Source organism: Coffea arabica, chromosome 9e (assembly GCF_036785885.1).
Source record: "Coffea arabica cultivar ET-39 chromosome 9e, Coffea Arabica ET-39 HiFi, whole genome shotgun sequence".
Lineage (NCBI taxonomy): Eukaryota > Viridiplantae > Streptophyta > Magnoliopsida > Gentianales > Rubiaceae > Coffea > Coffea arabica.
In genome coordinates this window covers 769554-775256 of record NC_092327.1, presented here as the reverse complement: position 1 = coordinate 775256, position 5703 = coordinate 769554, and the positions used below count along the sequence as shown (strand labels likewise).

At 39.1% G+C, this 5703-nt stretch overlaps 1 non-coding gene across 1 annotated transcript; it reads left to right on the top strand.

Annotated features, from left to right (window-relative positions):
- The first annotated feature begins 2122 nt into the window (after window positions 1-2122).
- Window positions 2123-2229, top strand: LOC113710821 (small nucleolar RNA R71). Its single transcript, XR_003453001.1, has one exon. It is a non-coding gene; the product is annotated as a small nucleolar RNA R71 (small nucleolar RNA).
- The last annotated feature ends 3474 nt before the right edge of the window (window positions 2230-5703 follow it).

Here is a 5703-nt window from a genome sequence, read left to right as displayed (position 1 = left end):
TACGACCTCCATCATGAGAGGATTTAATCTCCGTTGAGCTTGCCGTACGGGTTTAGCATTCTCCTCGAGTCGAATTCGGTGCATACACACCGCAGGGCTAATTCCCTTGATGTCGGCGATGGTCCATCCTATCGCCTGCTTATGTTCCCTAAGAACTCGAAATAGTTTCTCTTCTTGAACCTTTGATAAACCCGCGGAGATGATCACTGGAAGTGTCTCCCCTTCACCTAAGTATACATACTTTAGGTGTTTCGGCAGTGGTTTTAGTTCCAAGACAGGTGCCTACACCACAGATGGAAGTAGCCTTTGGTGAGGTTCGGGTATGAAAATCGGTGCAAGATCATACCTTGTCTTTGTGGTTGGTAATGTTTGCAACGATCCAATCACGCATTTAAGCTCTTCACTCAACTCTACCCTAGAGGTCGTTTCGGACTCAAAGTGCCTGGTCAGGACGACCTCTAGTTCATCCCTGCCTTCAATTTCAAAAACCTCCTGTATAGCATGGTCAATAACATTTACCGAGAAAACAGAGCCAATATTTGAATCGGATGGATATTTCATGGTCTCAAAGATGTTAAAGTGAACAATCTCACCATCAAATTCCATAGACAAAGTACCCTTATTAACATCAATTTTGGTTCGGGCTGTGCTCAAAAAGGGTCTACCTAACAACAAAGGTGACGGATCACGGGAGTGTTCATCCTCCATGTCGAGCACATAAAAATCAGCTGGAAAAACCAATTCGTTAATTTTTACCAAAACATCTTCAATCAACCCGTCAGGGTATGCATTGGTCCTGTCAGCTAATTGGATTATTATCCCAGTCTCTTTCAAAGGGCCTAAGTTTAAGGAAGCATAAATGGACTTTGGCATGACATTAATTGAGGCTCCCAGGTCTAACATGGCCTTTCCAATCAAAGTATTACCTATCCTACAAGGAATAGTAAACATACCTGGATCTCCGCATTTTGGTGGAAGTTTCCTTTGTAGAATTGCTGAAACATTCTCCCCAACTATAACTCGTTCATCCCCCTTCAACCGCTTGCGGTTGGCACACAGGTCCCTCAAAAATTTCGCGTACCTGGGTACTTGTTTAATCGCATCCAGCAGGGGTATGTTGATCTCCACCTTGCGAAAGATCTCCAAAACCTCTTTTTCCTTGTCTTGCTTCTTTGGTTTCTCTAACCTGCTAGGAAAGGGAGGTAGATTAGTTTTAGTTGTAGGAATTGGGTTCGAGGGTACCTTTGCATTTTTGTTGTCTGTGCCCTCCTCTTCCAATTCTTTCTCAATCTGTTCCTCGTCCTTGTCTTTAGGAATCACCGGTTCGGGTCCTTGAACTTCCTTGCCACTCCTTAAGGTCATTGCGCTTACATTCTTTGGATTTGCCTCAGGTTGAGATGGCAACTTTCCTTGAACTTGGGACTCCAACCGGTTGATTGTTATAGCCATTTGATTCATTTGATTTTGCAATGATTGCACCTGTCCCAGTTGATTCCTCATACTTTGCAAGTCTGAATCCGTCTTTTGTTGATTAGCAAGTAATTGCTTCATCATCTCTTCCATGGACGGACTTGAGTTTGAAAGTGGTGGTGGTGGTGGGCGATGATGGTACTGCTGTTGGTGTCCTTGCTGTCTATTTGGCACAAAGTTAGACTGCCTATTTCCTCCATAACTAAGGTTGGGGTGATCCCTCCAACCAGGATTGTAGGTACTTGAGTATGGGTCGTACGGCTTTCTTGGCGCGGGCGCGTGGCCAGCCATGTTCACCTGTTCAGCAGTTTCTTCTTGAACCAATGGACACATTTCAGTAGGATGACCCACGGCAGTGCATACCCCGCACACTTTGGCTTGCGATGTATTCCCCACAGCTAGTTGTCGCACAAAAGATGTCAATTCGGAGAGTTGCTGTTGAATAGAGGATGTTTCTACCTCATTCACCCTACGCGTCGGGATGTCCTCTCTTGAACCAAACTGCTGTGAGTTCTCAGCCATCCCTTCAATCAACTCCCAGGCTCCTCGAGGAGTCTTGTTCACCAATGCCCCTCCACTTGCAGCATCGATTATGCTTCTGTCCCTGAAAAGCAACCCCTCATAGAAATATTGAATGAGTAGTTGCTCACTTATCTGATGCTGAGGGCATTTGGTGCACAGTTTCTTAAACCTCTCCCAGTACTCATAGAGTGACTCGCCTGGGTGTTGTTTGATGCCACATATCTCCTTCCTTAGGCTCGCAGCTCGAGACGCAGGAACGTACTTGTCCAAGAATTTTTTCTTTAGTTGGTCCCACGTGGTGATACTACCAGGCGGTAGGTAGTAGAGCCAGTCTTTTGCGGAATCCTTCAAAGAGAAGGGGAAGGCCCTCATCTTTATTTGCTCTTCAGTAATTCCCGGAGGCTTCATACTGTTGCAAACGACGTCAAACTCTTGCAAGTGCTTGTAGGGCTCCTCACCTGGTAGACCATGAAAAGATGGCAAGAGATGAATTAGACCAGATTTTAGTTCAAAGGGAGTGTCATCATTTAAATGTGGAAAAGTAATGCACAAGGGCTGCTGATTTAAATCTGGAGCAGCCAACTCCCTTAGTGTTCGTGCATTTGCCATAGTGACTTCCTCTTGGTCTGAATCACTTGAATTGTCACCAGACAAATTTGTCGGCTCAACCTCTGGATCAAGTCCCTGAGGTGCAATATCGTATTGCTCCTCCCTGAGCCGCCTGGTTTCTTTCCTCGTTCTACGCGCGGTCTTCTCTACTTCAGGGTCGAAAATTAATTCGCCTGTACGAGAAGAGCGAGGCATAAACTAGAAAAATACCAGAAAAAAAGATTTTCTTAAAAAAAAAAATGGACTTAAAAAGAAACAAATGATTAACGCCAGTCCCCGGCAACGGCGCCAAAAATTGACAGGTGTCGAGCCTGTGCAATAATAAATACCTACTCGAGGAAAATAAATTTTGTGTATAGTAGTGAGTAGGGTCGAATCCACTGGGACTGGAAAAAATTTGATTCCTTTCAAGTTCAGGACACGGGGGATTTTTATCAGAAATAAACTAAAAATAATTAAACAATTTAACTAAAAATAATTAAATAATTTAACCAAAAATAAATAATTAATTAATACAATTGTAAATAGCAATTAAATAAATGATAAATAAATTCTAGCCAAGGATACAACTACGCAGACACAGTCCATTCATCCGATCATTGATGCAAAGAAGGTTCACTTAATTTTATTAACAGGTTAGTTATAGTCGCCGATAAACTCTAACGACCAGCTTTTCCTTAATTTATTGATAACCAAGGTACGACCGTTGATTACCCCTAACCAGGAAATACTCCTAGGTACTGACGGGTTTTCACTTTAAGTGCAAGTTTAATTCCGATTTTACACCCGTTGGACTGCAAGTATACAGGTCGCAATTTTAGTACAAGATGCGTATCGGGTCGATCCCACGAGGAGCAATTTAAACAATTACTAAGCCCCTGTTCTCTCTATTATTTAGACTTACAATTAATTTTTTAGCAGAGAAAGTCTAATGCTGTAATCTACAAATCTGATATACAAATCTAGTTTAACAAATGCTGAATGCAAATAGAGAAATTTCACTTAATGAAGATTCTAGGGATGTAGATTCCACTTATGGCATAAACTACACAAATGAATGGATTTACTTCTTGCTATTATTCTTGCTTAACCAGAGATTTATTTCCAAGATTACCAAGTCTCATTTTCATGATGAAATGGCTTAGAGCAATATAGATTTCCCTATTTTCATGGTGAAATACTACTACTACTCCGTTTTATTTCATGAAATGCTCAATAATCCACCTAAGTGTATCTCTATTTTCATGAACATACAACTCAAGCACTACTCATGTGTTTCAATTGTTATTACCAATTCTCATTGAATAATAACACTATAAACATGCTATTGGTGATCAATCAATAACAAGAAATCACAGCTACACAAGTAGACAAGTTAACTCAAGATATAACAAGTGTAAATCACATTCAATTAGTATTATTTAGCCATAAGTTTCATCTACTCCCTAGATGAAGGAGTTTAGCTACTCATGAATGATTTAACAATCAAATTCACAAGTTTATTACTGCAAAACATCATAAAGTACAAGTATAAGAAAGATAAAAGAAAGCTTAGCCAATTGAAGGTGAAGCTCTCCAATTCCTGCTATGTTCTTGCACAATATGATTACAAGTGAAAACTCTAAATGCTTCTCTAAGAACTCTTAACTAGAGAGAAAACTTGTTGCAAGAAGGAAAACTATCTACGTCCGGTCATCCAGGCTTCTCCCCTGTATTTCTGCATAAAAGGTGGTAGAAATTCCATTCCTCTCACTTCATAATTTCCTCCACTCAGATTTTGTAAAAAGAAGTCAAAGATATGATGTTTCCTTTTGTCCACACTCATTTGGTCTTCTCTTTTATTGCAGAAGCATGTGCACCGAATTCCCTTGCATCTTATAGCTGGAAAGTGGTATGCACACAAGAGAATTGACTGAGTCAAATTGCAGAATTTCGGCTATAAAACGCGCCTACACAAAACGCGGTATAAACTCGCGTTTTTTCTACTCGCGTTTTCACTCTGGCCTTATTTCAACTGCGATTTTCTCCATGATAAAGGCCAAACTAGCTTTTGTGCAAAACACAAAAGTTGTAGCCCTTTGAGTTAGCTTTCCAATGCTTCAAGAATCATCCAAATCGGAGCATTGTAGCCTGAGATATGATCGAAATACTGTCACCTGTTCAAACCTCTGTTTTAACTTCCGACCACAGAATGCAGCTTCTGTATTCCAACGTTTTGCCCATGAAGATGGCAGAAATGGATTTCGATGTCTTCATACGAATTGTAGGTCTCTTTCTTAGCTTTAAAATGGTATAAAGATCACCTCAATCCGATAAGTGTAGCTCCAGATATGGTCAAAATACTGAAGAGTGTCAAAACTGACTTGTATTGCATTTCCTCACTTGAACATTTTTCACTTCATTCTTCTTGTTGCCACTTGAATTCATCACCAAATCTCTATTTTTTACCTCATTTGACATCCTTTGGTGATTGAATCATCATTCCTGCATAAAAATGAAGTTTTTACCATTAAAATCAATAGAAATGCAATATTATCCACTTTTACCAAAAATATATAATTTTACCAAAAACCTCTTTATTTTATTTATAAAACTAAATAATCAACTCAAAATTAACTAATAAAATGCACTTAAAAATACGTAAAATAAACTCTTATCAAATACCCCCACACTTGAATCATTGCTTGTCCTCAAGCAATATGAAATTCCAACCATCAATGATCCAAAAATTGAAAATAAACATATGTAGTATTTCAACTCCATTTCCTTGAATCAAGGTAAATAACCTTATGTGATCTTTCCATTAAGTTCAAGTACTCATAATATCAAGCAAAGAAGAGCCAAGTATACCATAATTTTACCAATTCAACTCAACTTCTTATTTTTATCCAATTTCGCAAGCAAGCAACTCCTATAGTCAATAAAGATGCTAACTAATCTCATGATCAACTTCTTATTTTTCTTAAAGAGGGATTTAATTTACTTCTTCTTTTTTTTTTCTCTTTTTTTTTTTTTACATATATATATATATTTTAAGGATTAAATATTACTTAAGTTGTGAAAAATGCCTTTTGACGCGAAGATCAACATTTTTAGATGCAG